This window comes from Phodopus roborovskii, unplaced genomic scaffold (assembly GCF_943737965.1).
Source record: "Phodopus roborovskii unplaced genomic scaffold, PHOROB, whole genome shotgun sequence".
NCBI lineage: Eukaryota > Metazoa > Chordata > Mammalia > Rodentia > Cricetidae > Phodopus > Phodopus roborovskii.
In genome coordinates this window covers 5,379,267-5,401,920 of record NW_026126515.1, presented here as the reverse complement: position 1 = coordinate 5,401,920, position 22,654 = coordinate 5,379,267, and the positions used below count along the sequence as shown (strand labels likewise).

At 38.9% G+C, this 22,654-nt stretch overlaps 1 protein-coding gene across 8 annotated transcripts in view; it reads left to right on the top strand.

Moving 5' to 3' along the window:
• The window catches only part of Numb (NUMB endocytic adaptor protein), an 89,790-nt gene that overhangs the window by 5,454 nt on the left and 61,682 nt on the right, over positions 1–22,654 (top strand). For all 8 annotated transcript variants that reach the window (XM_051196301.1, XM_051196305.1, XM_051196303.1 and 5 more), the window contains exon 2: positions 20,797–20,934. The gene's annotated coding sequence lies outside the window, so the exon portion shown is untranslated. The remainder of the gene's footprint in view (positions 1–20,796; positions 20,935–22,654) is intronic.

Here is a 22,654-nt window from a genome sequence, read left to right as displayed (position 1 = left end):
GGGTCCTGGGAATTGAATTCAGGATCTCTGGAAGAGCAACAAGTGCTCTTAACTGTGGATCCATCTTTCTAGTCCCCTTACTCCCCCTGACATTATTGCTTTCTAGTATAAGAGTGGATTAAAATCTGGTGATGGTGTACACCTTTAAACCCAGCACTCGGGAGACAGAGGCTACCCTGGTCTACAAAGCCAGTTCCACAGAGAAACCCTGCCTCAAACCCCTCCCCCCCAAGAATGTATCAGTTATTTTCCTTATCACTGTGACAAATTCCCAGAAAGAAGCAGCTGAAGGGAGGAGGGCTCATTTGTAGCTCACAGCTTACAGGAATATAGTTCCTTATGGCAGGATTGGCATGGTGGCTGGGACTTCCTCTACAGCAGGAGGAACCTGTGTTGTAGCTTGTTACAACCTGGCAGACTGTGAAGCAGAGAAGTTGGACTGGAACTGAGGCTGACCTGTATAGCCCTCAAGACCTACTGCCTAATGACCCACTTCCTCCAACAAGACCTCACCTTCTAAAGGTTCCACAGCTTCCCCAAAATAGCATTACTTGGATGCCAAGTGTTGAAACACAGAGCCTAAGGGATATTTTCATCCAAATCACAACATCTTTTTGTCCTTGTCCCCTATAGACTTAGGTACCATTTCTTAATGTGAAATACATTTAGTTCAACTTCATGAGTCTACATAATTGTAGCAATATCAACAGTTATTAAAGTCCAAAGCCCAAAGTCTCTTCTGATACTTAAGGCAAACTCTTAGCTGTGAGCACCTATAAAATAAAAACAGACTGCATACTTCCATTGCACAGTGGAGGAATGAAGTTAGCAAAAAGAAATTGACTGAAGTAAGACTAAAACTCATCGGGACAAACTATAAATCCTGTAACTCCATAACTGGCTTCTAGATTTGGAATTGCATATTCTATTGGATTGGAACCCTTACTTCTGTCACCTGTAGCAAACATGGCCATTCTCTAGGACTGGCTCTTCTCAGTACCTGTATGTAGTCTGATTTTTCTTTGGGCCATCAGCTCCCAAATAACAACACAAGAGACTTACTGTGAGCACTCAGCCTATAGTTTAGGCTTGTTCCTAACCAGCTCTTATAACTTAAATTAACCCATTTATATTAATTTGTGTTCTGCTGCATGGTGTTATCTCTCTTCCATCTTGCACCTCCTGTTTCCTCCCCACATCTCCTGGTGTCTTCTCCTTTCTTCTTCCCAGAGGTCTCTCTGCCCAGAAGTCCCACTGATACCTCCTCATAGATATTGGCTGTTCAACTTTTTATGTCACCAATCACAGCAACACACCTTCCCACAGTGTACAAATATCCCACAACACCTGTAGCTTTTGCAGAAGATAACTCCTGTTTCTAGTGTTTCCTACATGCTAGACTTCTATTGTAATTTAGGCTTCATCCTAAGTGGCACATACTACTTTCTCAGGGCCTCTTTGTAGAGCCTCCTCTGTTTAAATATTGCCTGGCCTCAATGGTTTGTTTTCTGGAACCTTAGCACAAGCATGCCTCCAAAGTCAGCACCACCTGGATGGTGCCAGGTTCTGTTGCCAGCTCAGCACCTAGCTTGGTTCCCACGTTGAGTTGTAGCAGTCTCTGAGTACCTGGTGGGTGAATCCTAGGTGGCCCTGTTGAAGCAGGGCACCACTGCTCTGGTGCTGTGTAATTAAACATTGTGCCTTCCCAGGCACTTTCTTTTTTAACTGAAGATTTTTCCAAAGGAGTTTGTATTGTTACATCCCAGAGCTTCCTATGGGTGGGATCTTACAGAGTGTATGACTCGCTCCCTCTCCCTCTCTCTCATTTTTTTCAAGACAGGGTTTCTCTGTGTAGCCCTGTCTGTCTTGGAACTTTGTAGACAATGCTGGCCTCGAACTCACAGAGATCTGCCTGCCTCTGCCTCTGAGTGCTGGGATTAAAGGCATGTATGGCTTTTCTTAAGAGTAGACAGTTTAATACCTAAATATGGGCATTTGTCGATATTCACATCAGATGCAACTTTAAATGTTCTCATGCTTTTTTTCTTGACAAACTGCACATTTTTTTCATGTCTGTTTGCCCCATTTTGGCTTAGAATTCTCACTGAAAACCTAGTTGAAGGCAGCCAGCAATAAACATGCCACAGCCTGTATGCTATGCTGTGTTGAAATTTCCTGCCAATAATTAATACATTTTGAATTCAATCTCACCTGAATTAATCAGGATATAGAATATAGACAGACTTTTTTTTTTTTCAGAATGTAACATGAATTGGGTCTCTAGCCATAAAAAATTATGTTTTTCTCCCTCAAAACTTTATAGGTCTTTACTGTCTGCATATCTGATGACATTCTGTTCTTCTATATTCCCACCAGAATGGCCTGTTGCTCTGTTGCATTCCAAGACTTCTTTTGCTCTCTGATCTGAACTCTTCCACATTCTTTCCACAATTTAGTCCCAAAGGCCTATAAACCACACAGTCAGGCTTATTACACCAGCAGCCCTCTTCCTGGTACCAATTTTCTGTATTAGTTAACCTTTGTCGCTCTGGGAAAATAAGGTAGGAGAGGTTGATTTTGAGTCATGATTAAGTGGGAATACACTCTGTCTTCTCAGGGAAAGGCATGGCTGCTAGGGCTCTGTCCATGGAGAGTGGTGCTTTTGGCATGGCTTGTTGCATCTAAGCAGACCAAGACTAGAGAACTTGGGCTGGAAATGAGGCTGAGCTATGACCCTTCAAAGCCTGCACCTAGAAGCCTACTTCATCCAGTTAGGTCCCAGCTCTTGAAGATGAGACAATCTCCCCAAACAGTGCCACCATCTGGCTACCAAGAGTTCTCAACATAATGAGCCAGTGAGCAATGAATCCAACTAGAGCCTATTTTAGTTCTTAGTATTCCTTAATTAAGATAAATCTCCTTGTTCCCTTCTTAAAACAAAGACAAATCTGGACTCTTACAGAGACACAGATTAGCCTGATTATCTGTATCTGTAATGAAGTAAAATTGGAAAAGATGTGATTTGTGTCTAGATGAAGCACGATAAAATGGATAAAATCCAAGTTTTATAATTGTATAAACAAATTATCTTTACTTTATTAATTTATGGATTAGATAGTTTATTAGGCCTCTCAAGCAAAGTTTTTTTCATCTTTTATATAAAGTTGAATCTATTTTATACTCATTACCAGATTAATGTTGATAAATAAATGAAAAGCATTTGTGATTGCCTCATTTGTGGTAAGCATTGAATACTTGATATTGGTAAATTGTTATAATTAAAACAACTTTAGACTTATACACTTCTCTTCCTAAGGTTAGGAAAAAAATGGACTTTTAACATTTTACATATGAAGCTGGAGAGATGGCTCAATGCCTAAGAGCACACACTGATCTTGTGGAAGACCAGAGTTTGGTCCCTGGCATCTATGTTGGGCAGTTCATTACCTCCTGTAACTGGCTCTAGGATATCGAGCACCTGTTGGCTTGGGTGCCACACTCATGTATACAGTCACAACAAACACATATATACACAATTAAAAATAAAATCTTTACAAAATGAAAACTTACATTTTAAAGCACTTAACTATTGTTGTTTTTATGGTTTTGGCTTTTTTGTTGACTTGGATTATAAAACTCAAGCAAATTAGGCCAATATTTTATTCTACAGTTAGAGGCTATATCTGTAGCATATAACTAGATCCTCTTCCAAATAAGTAAGTTTTTGCTAACAATGGTAAGGAACTATTAATTCTCTTTTCAGAAAAAAATTCAACATATTAATGATTTTATTAATATCATTGCTTTTATTGAATCCAGGGTGCCCTTGAATTTGTAGCATTCTTCTTGTCTCGGCATTCCAAGGTCTGGAACAATCAGATAAATATACGTTAAAAGTTGAGCTGGAACCCTTCCACACCTATACCCAAAAATTACCTAAAAAATATGTCATAAATTGTAGAAAATATGAAAATACATAATATAGAGATATATTGAGAGAATATGTAATATAGGAAATATATAGACGATTCACTATACATGGTAGGAAAGTAAATTATGTCTGGCAAGAGACTTATATTTATAACATATAGAGAAATTTTATAACTCATAACAATGGAAAGAATTCATTTTTAAAAGATATCCAATCCATTGATAGATCCAAGTAGACATTTCCTCAAAGATACAAAAGGCCAATAAACACATTAAAAATTCTTAACATCATTAGCCATCAGAGAAATGCAAATTTACTTGGCATCTATTAGAATGAATATCTATCTACTTAGCATTTACAAGAATGGTTATAAGTAGTCTTACATATGGTGACACACACCTGCTTGTAATCTCAGTTCTAGGGAAGCTGAGGCAAGAGAACTTTAAGTTCAGTCTGGGCTATGTAGTGTGACCTACATTAAAATAAATAAAGAAGGGAATATAGCACTCAGTGGTAGTCTCTTGCATGAATGAGGGTAGTCTCTTGCATAAATGTCCTTCCCCAACATGGTGGGAAAAGACAGAAGCAATAACAAGTGCAGGTGAGAATGTAAAGACTCTGGAATTCTTAGCTGAGTGTGATGGGGCACAATTGTAATCCCCATATTTGGGAGATGGAGGGAGGAGGATAAGGAATTCATAGTCAACCTCTGTAATATAGTAGACTTGAAGGTCAGCCTGGGTACCTTGAGAGCCTGCCTCAAAGGCCCTCTGCACACATCTCACAGTTGTGTAGTTTGGTCTTCTTGTGGGACTCCCAACAGTGGGAGCAAGGGCTGTCTCGGACTCTGTTGCCTGCTTTTGGGACCCTTTCCTCCTACTGAGTTGCCTTGCCCAGTGTTAATAGCGGAGGTGCCTAGTCTCTCTACAATTTGGTATACCATGACTGGTTGATATCAATTGGAGGCCTGCCCTTTTCTGAAGAGAAACTGAGGAGTGAATGGAGGGCCAAGGAGAGAGACTTTGATCAGTATGTGAAAACTAAACAAACAAATGGAAAAAAAAAAAAAGTACCAAAAGGAAAAGATAATGAAAGTAATTGAACTTTCTATTCTCATTGACCATGGGAATGTGAATGCTACAACTACTTTTTAGAACTCAATAGGATGGGACCTGTGAAATGGCTCAGTGGTTAAAAGCATTTGCCACACAAACCTGGACACCTGAGTTTGATCCCTGAAACCCACATAAGGTTTCCAACTTTAGACATCCATCCATACATACATCCATACATACATACATACATACTTACATACATACTTACACACACACACACACACACACACACACAAACCAAAAACCTTACCATACAATCCAATTATATCATTACTAGATACATACCCAATAGAAATACAAATACTTCTCCACACAAAAATTCATATAGGGGAGTCAAAGAGATGGCTTGTTGGTTAAGAGTATTTGCTACTCGGGGCTGGAGAGATGGTTCAATGGTTAAGATTACTTGTTGTTGAAGCAGACAAAGGTTTAGTTCCAGCATCCACATTAGGTGTTCATATCTGTTAACTCCCGGAGATCATTGCCCTCTGGCCTCTTTGGTGACCTGCATGCATGTGGTATACATAAACTCATGCAGGCACACACACACAAAATAATAAATCTTAAAAAAAAAAAAATAGTAAAAGTGCTTGATACTCTTCCAGAGTTCTTTTTCTAGCAACCAGTTTAGGCAGTTCACAACTGCCTATAATTCCAGCTCCAGAGACTTGATGTGCTCTCTGGCTTCCTTGGGCTAAAAATATGAGCAGTGGGGCTGGTAGATGACACAGTAGATAATGGCACTTGCCCTGGAAACCTGACAGTCTGAGTTTGATCCCAGGAACTCCTGTAAAGGTAGAAAGGGAACTGACTTCACAAAGTTGCCCTCTGATCTTTATGTGCATGTCATGACATGTGCTCTCACATACATCCTATACACACACTAACAGCAAACTTTGTGTTTGGTTCTTAAGTAAAATGTAGATTGAGGATGTAGCTCACCAGTGGTAGAGTACTGAGGCACAAAAGTTGATCTCCAGTACTATCAAGAAAAGAAAAACTAAATATCTTTCAACTTGTGAGGTTTACTTGGCATTTTGAAAGAAATGTTTGTAGGACTCTCTTCTTGAGTTAGAGTTAAAAATATATATCACATGTATTATTAAAATGTACACGCATGCACATGTGTACGTGCACGTGCGCACGTATAGTTTGATTTTTTTTTTGTAGCGCTGGGGATCAAATCCAGGGCCTTGTACATTTTAGGCACGTGTTCTACTACTGAGCCATGTTCTCACCACTAAGTTGGGCTTTTAGTGTTTTCCTTATGAGTTTTAAAAAATTATTGTATTTCTACATGTGTGGGTGTTTTGTTTGCATGTTGGATTGTACACCATGTGCATGCAGTGCCTCTGGAGGACTGAAGAGGGCGTCAAATCCCCCGAAACTGGAGTTGCAACCAGTTGTGAACTGTCATGTGAATGCTGGGAATTGAACTAGGATCCTCTAGAAGATCAGCTAGTGCTCTTTATGACTGGGCAGTCATCTCTCCAGTTATAATTTTAATAGGCCTTTATCTCATCTGGATGTCTTGAAAGCAAAAGGATCTCTTATCTATTATAGATATATCTGTATCTATATAAAATATCTGTCTTTTATTGATATGTATGTATTTTGTATTTGGGTTTTATGTGCATGTGTGCATTTTGTGTGTGTCTATTTACCACAACTGTGCCTGGTGCCAATGGTGGACAGAAGAGGGTGTTGAATTCCCTGGAACTGAAGTTGCAGACGGTTGTGAGTGCTGGATACTGGGAATTGAACCTGTGTCCTCTGGAAGAGCAGCCAGTGTTCATAACCACTGAGCCATCTCTCCAGCCCATCACTCTCATCCCCCACTCCGTTTTTGAGACAGGGTCTCTAATTGAACCTGGAACATATCAGTTCCGCTACACTGTCTGGTCAGCAAGCCCCGGGACCCTCCTGTTTCTGCCTCCTCGGAGCTAGAGTTGTTGGTGATATGCACTGCCATGCTATGCTTTTTATATGGGTGCTAGGGATCCAAACCCAGGTCTTCATACATGCACAACAAACATTTTATTGTCACTGAGCCATTTTCCAAGGTCCTAAATATATTAACAAGTATATTTTATTGTTGAATATGGATCTAGATTTACTAGCTTAATCTGTAAGAGCAAAGGCTAATTTGTAATTAAGAAGAAAATGAAAAGTGGTATTCCAAGTAAATGACTTTTCAAAGTTTCATGCAACAGTGATAATTCATATTGAATTTTGGGCTTAAACATTTACTGTTGATTATTGGGAGCTTTGGTAATTTAAGTGACAAAATGAATACTTAAAGCTGTATTTTATAGTTATTTTTTTTTGAGTTTTGTATATGGAATCATTCATTGGTTCAGGAACATTAAAGTCTCATGATCTGCTTGGAGGAATATTTTTGTATTTAATTCACATGTAAGAAGTGATGGTCCTGCAGGGTGTTAGATAATAACACTAGCAGTAGTTAATGATGTGTTACAGGATTTGTTCCCAGCTTATATCTACTCACCAATTTAGTCCTCTCAATAACTCTTACACAAGTTGCTATTTTATCTTTATCTTCTAGTTTAGAACTTTGAGGTATACAGAATAAACTATTTCCCAGGATTGTAGTGAAAAACAGGAATTCACAGTTAGTTTTCTCCCAGATCTCAGACTTTCAGTGTTAAACTGCTTTAGTTCAATTTTGCCTTCTTTTTAGAACATATCATTCTGTGATACTGATGGCTCAAATTTAAATTAAGAATATACAGTGAGGGACAGGGTAGATGGCTCATTGGGTATAGTGCTTGTTATGCAAGCATAAGGACCTACATTCAGATCTTCAACACTCATGTAAAACACACACACACACACACACACACACACACACATCATAGTATGCATGTAGAAGTCAAAAGGTAAATTGTGGGAGTTTTTCTCTCCTTCCACCATGTATGTCCCAGGATTGAACTTAGGTTGTCAGTCTTGGCAGCAAGCATCTTTACCTGGTACACCATGTCAGTGGCCAAAAACTATCTTAGTATGAGATAGTTAAGGAATGAAGAAAAAAATCTCACTAGAGGAGATTGTAAGGTAGTATTGTTGAATTTGAGGTTGTTGATTGAAGTTAATTATCATTAATGTTTCTGGATGTGTGGTTTTTCTTCAGTGCTTTATTGAAGTCAGAAGTCAGAGGAAAAGTTTGCAGTTCTGCTAGGAAAATATGAAGGGTAGAGAAAAAGGTGGACGTGAGGGTCAGGAATGTTTTTATTGATGAGCTGTGATGTCTAAGCTGGATAAAGAAGGAAATGAAACCAGGGACTGATAGGAAGAGAGTGGAGGGTTCATAATTTCACCTCATTAAAAACAAAGAATGACATCTGAGAGCTTAGATGAACAAGTAAATTGGATCAACAATAGAATATCTAATTTGTATAGCCTTAAGACAATTTAAATTCACATTGTAGCAAAATGGATTGAACATACACACCTATACCCAGTGATTGTGATTTCAAATATGACATATTAAAGTATTAAAAATCTTTGTTTAATAAATGTAAGTATTAACCAACTTCATTTTTTAAACTTGTACTTCTCTTAAATTGGTCACGGGAAAAATAATTCTTTTGATAAATGTCTGGATATATTTGGGATCTTTTTGGAAGTTGTGACATAAGGTCTATCTTTATCATTGTTCTGTCCCTATGAAGAGACACCATATCCAAGGCAATTCTTATAAAAGAAAGCAGTTAGTTGGGATCTTGCTCACAGTTTCAGAAGGTTAGTCCATTATCGTGGCTAGAAGCAGGCAGGCATGGCAGTGGCTGAGAGCTTTACATCGTGAATTCTAGGCAGCAAGCAGAAAGACAGAGAAGCAGAGAGACACTGGGCCTGGTGTAGGTTTTTGAAACCTCAAAGCTCACACCCAGTGACAGACCTCCTTCAACAAGGTCTATTGATATTGTAGCTAATGCCATTAGTTACAGAGCCAGCAGGTGGCTGGGTCCCCCTCTCCCCCTTGATTAGAAGATTTAAGATTTATCCAAGTTCTCCAGGGATTTCTGGGAGCTCTTTTATTGTTTTTCTTAGCACCTATTTATTTTGTGTGTGGGTGTGGGCACAGGTGCAGGTGCTTACACACACAGGAAAATGTAAGAGTCAGTTTTTGCTTTCTACCATGTGGCTCCCAGGGGGACCTCAGGTTGGCAGCAAGTGTTCTACAGAGCTATCTTTCTGTGTCCCTCCTAAGTTACTTCTTTTAAGGCACAGGTATAGGCAGCGTTGATATTTTTGTTTGTTTAGTTTGGTTTTTAAGATCATGTCTCCCCAGTCAGGACACAGTTGTGTGCCTTTATAGCCTGCTCCTCGTTTTTTTTTTTTTTTTTTTTTTTTTATAAGGTGTCTTACCCCAGCCTCTGTAGATTTCTGTTTTATGTGGAGCCAAGCACCCACTGCCACAGCCCATTTCTTGCCCTATAGGCTCCTGGCTTCAGCCCTGCTTTCTCTTTATATCCCTTACATGATGTTTTGAGCCAGCTGTGCCTAATTTATTTGGCACTTTTTTGTTTGTTTGTTTGTTTGTTTGTTTTGAGACGCGGTTTCACTCTGTAGACCTGGCTGACCTGGACATCCTGGTCATCTAGGAACTTGCTCTGTAGACCAGGTGGCCTCAAACAGAAATCTCCTGCCTTTGCCTCCTGAGCGCTGGGATTAAAGCCATGCACCACCACTGCCTGCCTTATTTGATACATTTTTATTTTATTTGGGAAATTTTACTATGCAATCTTGATTGGAAGCTTCTATAGTCTTTCAAATCCACATCTGTAAAATTAGAAGTGTATTATCTCTTAGTATTATAAACATACATACAAATATAAATTTTTACAACAGTGCCTGTTATATAGTAGATGCTATACATCTATATCTGTATATTTACATATGTATATGTATCTATCTATCTAATGTATATGAATGACAGCTCTTACATTTTTAAGTGGGTTCCATTTAGACGGCTATGTAGTAACTCCAAAATACTTGTTCATTGATCGTCACTCTTTCAGCCAGCTGTTTTGAGAATTATGACATTCTTTGACACATTTGGCTGAGACAGTTAAGTTTAATTTTAGTTTATACCCTAGCAACCTTAAATTAGAGGTTTGTTGTGATAAATTGCAAATTTAAAAACCATAACTACAAACTTGCTTTATTCTTTGTTTTTAAACTAATATTTTAAGAAATAAGTAATTGATATTCTTTAAGCTCTATAGCATATCTTCCCATTGAAATAACTGAAATTCATATGTACAGATGTCATAGAAAAATCATTATAAAAGTTACAATGGAGTGAGTAGGAGAAAGGCATACGAGAATGTTCCTGAAGCAGTATTGAAGGTAGTACATAGGACATGGGTGTGGACTTAGGCAGACATGATTGTTATTGAGAAAGGAAAAGGAAAGATGAAACTTTAGCCATGAATTCAGAAGCTTTTATGTTGAGTTAGGAATGATTTGAGACCTAGGGTGTCACTATGTAGCTCAGGCTGACCTGGAGTTCTGTGCTTCCCAGCTGGCTTGTGATCCTCCCACCTCTGTGTAAACCAAGTGCTGGGGTACAGGCATGCACCACAGTGCCTAGAAGGAAAAGGTTTTTGCATTATCAGATATATCAGTTAAATTACTTATTCTTTTTTCCTAAATGTTTGGGGTTGAATGAAGAGAGACAAATCTTTTAAGTTATTATTTAGTACCTTGATTTTGGAAACACTGAATGTATTATTCTGCCCTTTAGAGAGGTGTTTATGATTGAGCTTGCTGATAAATTATCCTACTTACTTATTCCTTCAGCCGAAATAATAGGACATAGCATTTCCCTTTTCCTACTACATCAAGCCCAGAGTGTGCCCTTAGTGTTACTTTTGTTTTATGCTGTAAGCCGCTGTGTGCATACAAATGCTTGGAACCATGAGAGTGTTTGTATCAAGTTAGAGACACAGCACAATCTGCTAGTTATGAGTAAAAAACTAATTCAGTATGCTACCTAATCATATATTTGTTCTTAGAAAAAAATGAACTTCAAATAAACGTTTCTCAGAGAGTGAGGGAGCTAGAGAGATGGCCTAGAAGTTTAGAATACTGTCTGCTCTTCTAGAAGACTTAGATATGATTTCCAGCATCCATATTGTGGCAAACATCTTTAACAACAGGAGACCTGACAACTTCTTGTGGCCTCCTTGGGCACCAGGTACCCTTTTTGTACACAGATATACATGCAGTCAAAACACCCATGTATATAAAGTTTTTAAAAAGTAGATTGTGTGTGTGTGTGTGTGTAAAAGAGTAAAGGTACGTTGATTAAGCTGAGTTTTTATAGAACTCTTTTTGTTTTTCCACTCTCTCCATCCTTCCTTCCCCTCCCTCTTCCTCTCCTCCCTTTCTTTCAGCAGTTTTGCATGGTTAAATAATAGAAGATAATTATTTTGGGCTAAACTCCTATAATGGATCCCAACAGACTGGGCTAAAAAAGTGAGTTACTTTGTAGTTATGGTGCACGTGTTGAGGGTTCAAATACATGAGTCTTTGGGGGCCATTCCTATTCAAACCAGCACACCCTTTCTCTGTCACAATAATCTGACTTTGACCCTTTGGAGATTACATTTCATATATGAACATGAAAAGAATATTGATATTTGTCTTGTAAGATTGCTTTAAGTATTAAAAGTAAACAAAAATGCTTGTGTGAACTATTAGCAGCCTTTGAGTTTTACTGTTTTTAGTTTACATATATGTATTTTAGAAAAATTAGCAGTGTCTTCAAAGATTTCCACTGACAGCATAAGAAGATGGCTAGCTTTTGGTTTGATGCATTATTATTTTTTAAAATTCATTTATGTATGGGGTGTTGTACATGCTTGTGTGTGCTCATATGTATGTGGCTGCACATGTGTGCTCATGCATGTGGAAGATAGGCCCATGATGTGTGTGTTTTCCTTAATCACTCTTGTATTTTGAGACAAGGTTTTTTACTGACCCTGGAGCTTATCAATTTGGCAATACTAGCTGGTCAGCAAGCTCCAGGGGTCATCTTGTCTCCATTACAGCCAGCATTTGGGTTATAGGCCTTTCCCTCCATCCCATCTTTTTAAAATGTGCATGGTGGGTATCCAAGCTTATGCTTGCATTGCAAGCGTGGTACTCAGTGAGCCATCTCTCTAACCCCTAATAGATTGTTTTCATTCAGGGTGAATATCCTTAAGTTTTTATCTACCCTAATAATATGTTTTCATTGTATAAGGATTTATGCTTGCCAAAATTAAAAATTTGTGAGATATTTCTTTGTTTTTCAAGACAGGCTTTTTCTGTGTAGCTCTGGCTGTCCTGGATCTTACTTTGTAGACCAGGATGGCCTCAAACTCAAGAGTTCTGCTTGCCTCTGCTTCCTGAGTACTGGGATTAAAGATGTGGGCCACCATCACCCAGCTAGTAACATTTTTATTATCACATTTAGGTTCATGGTGTCGTGAAAGCTAGCATAGTCTAGAGGCTACAGTGAGAACTCAGTTTTCCCAAGGCCTTTAGTTTTTGTTTTATTTTTGGTTTTGGTTGTGAGCTTAGCCTTTAATGGCTGAGCTATCTCTCCAGCCCTGTTTTATTTTTGTTATATTTGTTGTTTTGTTAGGGTCTCTCAATGTAGCCCAAGCTGGCCTTGATTTATGATTTTCCTGCCTCTACTGCCCATGTGGTGGGATTATATGTCTGGCATGGGTTCATAATGGGGACAATACTGCTATTATTAGACTTTTAAGGGAATGATTTTTGTTGCTGTGATGATTAGGATAGCTTTGGTATTAGGGTACAGCTTTGGTGTTCAGTGAGCAGGAAGTAACTAGAACCCTCAGATACCATATAACATATGATGCAGCTATGTATGATTTCTCTCAACCATTCCTGCTGGCCTTCTTATAGGTAAAAACCTTGTTTATACACATTTGATCATGATCTCAGTTTTGTTTTATGTTTAAACACAAAGGGATTTTTTAAAACACGGTTTTAATAACACTGAATTTTCCAAGAATGTGACTACTGACTAAACTGAGGACAAACCATACTTTGTTTTGTTCAGTTTTACAAGACTTGTTTGCTTCTTAGAAAATCTTATTCTCAGTGGTCTTGCTTTGATTGTCCCATTCAACTTATTTGTCTCACTCTTCAATTTTAGCTAACATATTCATGGCAATTTGATATGTAAGTACAAGTGTTTGTTTCCTTAATAATAGAAACACTGGATGGTTGTACCTGAGCACTTACATATTAAAATTATGAGGTGGAATATATGATATTAGGCATTAGATCATTGTTTTGCAATGCCATCTCATGTTTCCCAAGTTCATGATCTTTGGGGCTCCTGCTGCAGCCTCTGTAGTAAGTACCTGGGAACCACAGGTGCATGCCACTGTTCCTTATGTTAGTCTTTAAAAATTGAGGATAGGGTGCTGGAGAGATTGCTTAGCACTTAAGAGCATATACTGCTCTTGCAGAGGATCCAAGTTCAGTTCCCAGCACCATATCAAGTAGCTCACAGCCACAAGTAACTCCAGCTCCAGAGGTATTCCATGCCTCTGACTTCTTTGAGCACCTGTACTCAACATTCACATACCCACACAGAGGCATGCCCCATACAAGTAAAAAATAATACTTTAGCCAGGTGGTGGTGGTGGCACATGCCTTTAATCCCAGCACTCAGGAGGCAGAGGCCAACTGATCTACAGAGTGAGTTTCAGGACAGCCAGGGCTACACAGAGAAACTCTGTCTCATAAAACCAAAATAAATAATTGTGCCTTTGGTAGGAGAAGCATGTACTAAACAGTGTTTTCATAGGCATAAGGCAGTCCAGGTTACCTTTTGAAAGAAATAGAAAGGTTCTCCTGCATTAATAAATGACTGTCCCCTTTTCTCCTGCACCATTCCTCATTTTTCTTCTTGTTATAAAGTGTTCACTATGTTGATAAAAATATGACATAGCATATAGAAATAATGAAGCATATAATAAAACTTTATACTCTCTATGACCCTGTCTGTTTGTTGCCCAGCTCAAAAAACAACAATGCCAGGAAAGTTAGTACATTTCTCCTAATTTCCATTCGATTTAATCACTGGAGGTGAAACTATTCAGAATTGTGTTTTGATTTTTGTTCATCAACCCCTTCCTTTTATTTTATTATTTAACTTTGTTTAAGTGTAAGTATATCTGTGTCTATATGTATGCCTGCCACTCAAGTGCAGGTCACGGTAGAGACCAGAAGATCCCTTGGAGCTGGAGTTTCAGGTGGTTGTGGGCCCTCAGATGTTGGTGTTAGGAAGTGGACATGGGCCCTCTGCAAGAGCAGTTCATCTGTGTAAACACTGAGCTGTTTCTCCAGCCTCTAGGTTGCTGTTTTAAAATTGTAGTACGCAGCCATATTATGTATACTCATATATTTTTGTTTGCTTTGTTTTTAAGATTCATTTTTCCTCTAAGATTCATTTACATTGGGCTGAGATGTAGCTCTACTGGGAAAATGCTTGCCTACCATGCTTGAAACTCTGGGTTCAATCCCTAACCCTGCCTACACTGGGTATAGTAGTAAGATCTATAAAGGAAGAGGCAGGAGGATCAGAAGATCAAGGTCATCTTTGAGGACATCCAGGGCCACACGAGACTGTCCCAAAATATGTTTTTAAATCTATATTGATATATGTAACTGTGGTTCATTTTTTCAGAGATGTATTTTCTAACCACTTCATTCTCCTAAAGGTGGATTTTTTGTTTTTTCTTATTTGGTTGCTATTATTATATAGTTTTGTTACCTCTTCAGGTGCACGTGGACAAGAATTTTTGTTCTTCAGTGAATTAAAAATTTTTTGGAGACAAGAAGTGTCTATATTGTACTAAGCTATCCTCAGACTTGTGACCTTCTTGCCTTCACTTTCAATCTGAAATGCTGGGATTGCAGGTGTACACCATTACACTATGTTGAATTATAAATGTTTTTGGCTGATTTCTTTACTCATAGAGTTAAAACAAATTGTAAATCATTATTCATCATACGTGTGGAATGCACTGGGTTTTTTTTCCATGACTCCTCTCCTTAATGCTTGTGATCTAAATAATTTCTTTTTAAAGATTTCACAGTTGAAGATAGATGTTCTGATTGATATTCTTTGGAGAGAGAAATGTGTTGAGTTGGCATTCTTTTGCTGTATAGGTTGTTAGAGGACAGCATCCCAGGAAATTCATGCCTAACTAAGCTAGAGCATTGCTCCCATGCCTAGAAACTTGGAAGTTCTTGGGCCCAGTGGAGTTTCAGCTAGGACTATATTTGGATTTAGCTCTTAAGTATCTCCCTTTATTTGACAAAGTGAATTCCTGAGATATGCCCTAAGTAGTTAGGGTAATACCAGAGTCACACCATTCTTTGAGGTTGAAGGATAACATTGTTTTGATAAGTGTGTATGTGTGTGTGTTTGGCATTCCTCAGGCACTCACCAAGTAGAGTAGGCTAGATGTCCAGAGAACTCTAGTAATCTTCCTGATGACTCCTCCCCAGCACTGGATTACAAGCATAGGGCCCTAGCCCAGTTTTTTGTTTGTTTATTTTGTTTTTTTTACTTGGGTCCTGGAGATCAAACTCTGGGTCTTATGCAGATCTCCTGTTTTTGAGACAGGTTCTCAGTACTAGCTTGGATTGTCCTCCTTCCTCATGGTTGGGCACACTTGTGGTGCTTCTTTCCTTCCACCATTTGGGTTCTGGGGATCAAAATCAGGTGGTTAGCTTGGCAACAAACACCTTTACCTGCTGAGACACCATGTCTGCCCCTATTGTTTGAATTTGTGAAGGAGGGTCTCACTTACTCCAGAGTGGCTTCTAAACCTTGAACTTCTGAGTCTCCAATGTATTATTTATTTAATTTTGGTTTCTCAAGACCTGGTTTCTCTGTGTAGCCCTGGCTATCCTGGAACTCACTCTATAAACCTGGCTGGCCTGGAACCCACAGAGATCTGCCTACCTCTGCCTCCATAGTGCTGGGATTAAAGGCCTGTGCCACCACTGCCCAGCCAGTGAAAGACTCTTAGACTTGGAGGTAGTGTAAAATGTTACAGTGGAGAGTGAGCTTTTTAATATAGGGGAAATTTTGACAAGCCAAATCTTTGAGCCAACAGTCTCTAATTTAGTTATGTCCTTGAGGCCACATTGCCAGTATGTCAGTATGTTCCAGTTTCATTTCTGTTGCTGTGATAAAAACAAACAAAACAAAACAAAAAACCCCAAACAAAAAAATTAAAGGTTTTGTTTTAGCTCACAATTCCAGGTTATAGCCCATCATAGCAGGGAAGCCAAGGCTGCAGAATTTAAAACAGCTGGTCACATCCACATTCGAGCTTGAGGCAAAATGAACTGCATGCATAGTCCAGGGCTCTGCCCCATTCAAGGTGGGTCTTTTCACATCTATTAATCTAATTAAGAAAATCCCTCATAGGCTTGAGCTCAGGCCAGCCTAATCTAAACTGTTTATCATTGAGACTATTGTTCCAGTTGACTCTAGATTGTGATTTTAGAAATTTAGATATTTTCCCTTTATGATACTGTTTTTGTTTTTTGTGTTTTATTTTGTAATTTGAGACAAGGTTTCCCATATAACAGCCCTGGCTGACCTGGAACTCACTTTGTAGACCAGGCTGGCCTCAAACTCAGAGAGCCATCTTCTGCTGCTTCCCAAGAACTGGGATTTGAAGGTGTTTGTCATCACCACTGGCTCCATTCTCATGTTTCCTTTTACATAAAACCCCTAGCCTATTCTAATCCTAAAATGTCAAATAGACCATGCACACATGTCTGTGTATTTGCATGTGTGAGCGTGTGTGTGTGTTTCGAGACAGTAATTCTCTCTGAGGCTGGCCTCAAGCTTTTGGTCCTCCCTGTTGAGTTAGTTGCCCCTGCCCTGGGATTACAGCCATGTTTCAGTATGTCTGGCTTTCACTCATAAGTTCTGTCTACTTTACCAGTGTTTAGATAGCTAGTTCCAAGACAGTAAAGAGGCTTCATTTATTTTATTTTGCTGTCACAGAAGCAGAAGGAAAATGTCTTAGAAGAATGTGAGATTTATTCTAGATCTCTAAATGTCTACTTTTGGTGTTAAGTTTGGTCAAATTCTAACTAGTACTGTAGTTTCTTACATATCTGAAAAGCAATTATCATACCTATTGTCATTTCTCTGTGTTTATTTGGTCTCTTTTATAATGCAATCATTAAAATTGAAGGTAAAATATCAGAAACATTACAGTCTGTTTAAGAATTAGGCCAGTGAAGAAATGAACAGAAACACATTGTTGTCTAAAACTAATTTGCAAATAAATCTTGAAGTTGTTTTGGTAGTGGAATGAAATTCAGCTGTTGTTATTCTTTTTTTTTTTTTTTTTTTTTTTTTTTTTTTTTCTTAGTAAATAACACTAAGAGTAGATGACTGGGCAAAACAAGTTGTTAATGCTATTCAGCTTTTAACTCTTCTTCATTTTTCCTTTAAGGCATATAAGTCCTTCCTATGTACCTCCCCAAAACCCAAAGTAATAAAAGACAACTGGGATGCAGCCCTAGATTCAGTTCTTAGTGCCCCAAAGGGGTGGGGAGTGGAAAAAGAAAGGAAGAAAGAAAAAAATGTAATTACAAAGTACCCAACATCATCACCATTAGTAGTATTTTGTAGTGTTGGAGATTGAACCCAGGGCTTTCTTTTTACATGTACATGCTAGATAAATAAAACTCTACCACTGGATTACTTTGTGTGTCAGTTTAGTGTGGCAATGCCACATTAAGAGGTCTTTGAGGGTACTGTGTATTTATGTTTAAACCACATAGTAAAAATCTCTATGTTCTGTTAAAATTATTTTTTAAGTAAATGTTTTTAGTTTTGGTAAAATCTGAGGCTTTTTTTTTTTTTTTCCCCCTTTTGGTTTTTTTTTTTAAGACAGGGTTTATATGTAGCTTTGGAGGCTGTCCTAGAACTAGCTCAGTAGACCAGGCTGGTCTTGAGTTCACAGAGATGCACCTGTCTTTGCTTTCCAAGTGCTGGGATCAAAGGTGTGTGCTACCACTGCCCAGCAGAAATATGAGTTTTATAAACAAAATTAGATTAAAGAAAAAAAGTATACAATATTCTGTCTGCATGCATCCCTGTAGGCCAGAAGAGGGCACCAGATCTCTTTACGGATGGTTGTGAGCCATCATGTGATTGCTAGGAATTGAACTCATGGCCTCTGGAAGAACAGCCAGTGCTCTTAACCTCTGAGCCATCTCTCCAGCCCCACAAAAAAAGATTTTACAATTGGATATCCTGATGTGTTTTATTTTATTATTTTTTTAAGATCAAACAACTATTTTTTATTGAAAATAAATTTTTTCATACAATATGTTGATTACAATTTCTTCTTCTCCAACTCCTCCCAGATCCTCCCCACCAACTCACTATCACTAGAAAAAAAAAATGAATATCTAGAAAAAAATAATAAAATAAAAATTGTCTCAGCCCCACTGTTTAGTAGTTTTGTGATCTTGGAAGTTTCTAAACTCACTGTACCTCAGTTTTCCTAGTTGCAAAAGAACCATCAGGATTAAATGCAGGGTTTCTCTGCATTGCTTTGGAGTCTGTCATGCAACTAGCTCTGTAGACCAGACTAGCCTCAAACTCACAGAGTGAGTTCACAGAGATGCTCTTGTCTCTGCCTCCCAAGTGCTGGGACTAAAGGTGTGCACCACCAACGCCTGTCAGATTAAATGATTTAATGCATGGAAATTGTTTAGGAGAAACTGTCAGCTAGTAACCAGTAAATGTTAGCTGCTGCCATCATTTTTAGTCAGAAACAATACCTTTATATCATTTATGATGAATTTGTATTGCTTCTTAAATCAGGCATATTTTGATTCCAATATGATATATGTGACTAATTAGACTGCACTCTAAAAAATTACTTTTGAGTAAAAGCCCTAAGAATGCTTACTTTCAGATTCTGTACCAGCTAGTATTTTGTCAACTTGAAACAAGCCAGAGTTATTTGATAATAGAGAAGCTCAGTTGAGAAAAATCTCACTAGATTGGCCTGTACACGGTTCTTTTTCTTCATGAATGATTGATGCGGGAGGTCTAGTCCACTACAGGTGGTACCACCTCTAGGCCAGTGGTCCTTCATGGACTGAGCAAGCTATAGGAAGCAAGCCAGTAAGTATTGTTCCTTGCTTCAGTTCCTGTCCAGGTCCTGCCTTGAGTTCCTGCCCTGACTTCCCTAGATGGTGGACTACAAGCTGAAAGATGAGAAAAACTCTTTCCTCCCCAAGTTGCTTTTTGATCACAGCATTAGAAACTCAAAGATAGAAATCATAACTTTTTTGTTGTTGTTTTGTTTTGAGACAAGGGCTCATATAGCCTAGTCTGGCTTTGAAATCACTGTAGACTTGAGGATAACTTTGACCTCCTGATTCTCCTGCCTCCATCTCCATTGTGCTAGGATTATAGGCATGCATCATTTGATATTTAGAGACAGACAGTTTCTCACTCTGTAGCTCAGGCTGGCTTGGAGTGTACTATAAAGTCCAAACTGGCTATCCCCCAGTACCTGAGTGTGGTATCTCATGTCCATAATCCCAGCAATGGAGGTTTACAACTGCTTTGACTTGTCACAATATTAAAACAAAACAAACTATGCTGTCTGTCATACTATAATGAAAGAAGAACTTCATGAAAGGCAGTCTCATTAAGCTTTTTTTCTTTTAAGATTTATTATGTATACAGTGTTCTGCCTGCATGTGTTCCTGCAGGCCAGAAGAGGAAACCAGATCTCATTATGAATGTTTGTGAGCTAACATGTGGTTTCTGGGAATTGAACTCAGGACTGCTGGAAGAACAGCTGGTGCTCTTAACCACTGAGCTATCTCCAGTCCCACACCTGATAACATTTTACATATTGTCTGTCATACCTGGCTCTTGTTTAGGTGTATTTCTGGATTTTAGGAATTGCTAATTTAATCTTCTCTTTTAAAGACAGAACTTCGCCTAGGAGTGTATCAGAACTCTTAAAACTGTGTAGAATGACAACTGAGTCTAGACCCAGACACCCCCCCCCCAAAGTGTAATCCTATCTCCTCAGTTTCCGTCGAGTGAGAATTTGTGCTGTAAAGAATCAGACAGAGAAAATCCATGACTTAATTAGGATCAGTAGTAGCTCATAAGAAAGTAGAGATGGGGCTAGATAAGGTAGGCACACCTGTAATCCTAGTACTTGTAAGTTTTAGCCTGGCCTGGCAGGTTCATAGGGAGGCAATCTTTAAAAAATAAAAAAAAATGAACCTGGAACAATATCCACCTCTTTTAGCATGATCTGATTCCCATTTTAAGTGAAATTTGTTTCTGTATACCTTAAGAGACTGTTAGTTTTCTTTCATTCTATACATTTTTATTTATTGCATGTGTGTATGTGTGTGCACGATTGCCTATGCACGGGCGCACATACATGCACATGATTGGGATGCATCCCACAGTGTCCATGTGGAAGATAATGGAAAACTTGGTGGAGAATTGGTTTCTCTGGTTTTGCTGTGGGTTCTAGGGATTAAACTCATTCACGAGGCTTGTACTTTTTCCACTAAACCATCTTGCCAGCTGCCTTTTCACTTTATGAGGTAGATTATAAGGGATTGAAATTGAAAAGAGCTACCTATATTTAGAATTTCCTTTCCTTGCAGTTTTCAGATTTTGGAGCCTAAGGAACATTTTCCAGGGGAGGCTGCCAGTGCAAGCCACTTTGGCACCCAAGATCTTGATACACAGCCACATACTGGAGTACTGGTGGGCCACAGTCCTCAGAAGCCTTCGTAAGACAGGTAGGTGAAAGACAGTGAGGGATGGAAACTTGAGTTCTTAACTGCTGGAAAAGCTCTTCCTTTCTGTTCTCTCTAAATCCTAGTTTGTGCATGGATATTTTGCCTGCATATATGTCTGTGTATCATGTGCATGCCTGGTGTCTGAGGAAGCCAGAAGAGTACAATGGATCCCCTGGAATTGGAGTTACAGATTATTTTGAACCACCATGTGGGTGCTGGGACTCATACCTGGGTCTAGAAGAGCAGCCAGTGCTCTCAGAGGTTGAGCCATCTCTCCAGCCCTCTTCCTGTCTTTTGTTAGATTAACTAGTTAACTATCTTTACATTTCTAACCTTTTTTTTTTTTTTTTTTTGGTAAAAACAAAGCATCCAAATCTTAGACAGTGGGTAATACACTTTTTGTATCATAAAATATTTGTCAAGATTTTAAACCAGGCAGTGGTGGCAGCATACACCTTTGATCCCAGCACTCGGGAGGCAGAGACAGGTTGATCTATGTGAGTTCAAGACCATCCTGAGTTCCAGGACAGCCTTCAAAGCTACAGAGAAACCCTGTCTCAAAATCAAAAAAAGGAAAGAAAGAAAGAAAAAGAATTCATGGTAAAATTTAGGGCAATTTTGTTTCTTTTTTATATTTTCAAATGTGTTTATGGACTTTATGACAGTTATTGAGTTCATTACAAATTAATGTCGATTTAGTAGCTCTTGAAGCATTTGAGATAGGGTATTCCTCTGTAGCTCTGGCTGACCTACAACTCACTATGTAGTCCATGCTGGCCTTAGACTCACAGCATTTCACTTGTCTCTGCATCACCACACCTGACAGGTGTGTTTGTTTAGCTTACATATCTGCAGTTTGATTAAGGTTCTTGATGGGTTTGCTTGTCTTCATTAACATGGCATGAAGTGGGATTGCTAGGAGTATGACTCAGTGGCTAAGAACTGGAGTCATTTGAATGCTTGCTCACTCCTATGTCTGGTCACAGTGAATGCTGACTTGGCCGAGTCCTCAGCCTGGGCTGCTAGCCAGAAGAACACCTACACTACACTTCTCCTTGTGACTGCTTGGCTTCCTTGCAGCATGGTTACTAGATGCAAGAAAGAACATCCCAAGAGAAAAGGGTGAAGGGACATGATTTACTTGACTTAGCTTGGAAGTCACATAGTATTACTTCATTCTGTTTTTTGAGAAGTTATAAAAGTCCATGTAGGTTAGAAGAATTGGAAAGTGGACATAAACCCCACCCCTTGAAGGCAGGACTGTCAGCATCACATTTCATAGAGCATTTCATAGGGAGTTAACCCTTGCCATCTTTCAGGGACATGATTTGTCACAGTTCGTATTGTTAAAATGTGTGTGTGTGTGTGTGTGTGTGTGTGTGTGTGTGTAGGGGTGCACAAGTGCCACAGCACATGTGGAGGACTATATATAGAAAACTTGTCTTAAAAAACCAAACAACTAGACAAGCAAGCAAAACCCCAAAGCAGGAAAGCTTGGGGCCTCAGATTTAGACACGTGTGTGCGCGTGTGCACATGCGCGCGCGCGCGCACATACACACACACACACACACACACACACACACACACTAACATGTGTATCACACATTTGGGAGTGAGCCAAGGGGTTGCATGGGAGGAGTTGGAGGAAAGAAAGGGAACAGGGAAGTGATGTGTTTATAATATCAAAAAAAATTAAAGTTTATTTTTAAAAACCAAAGG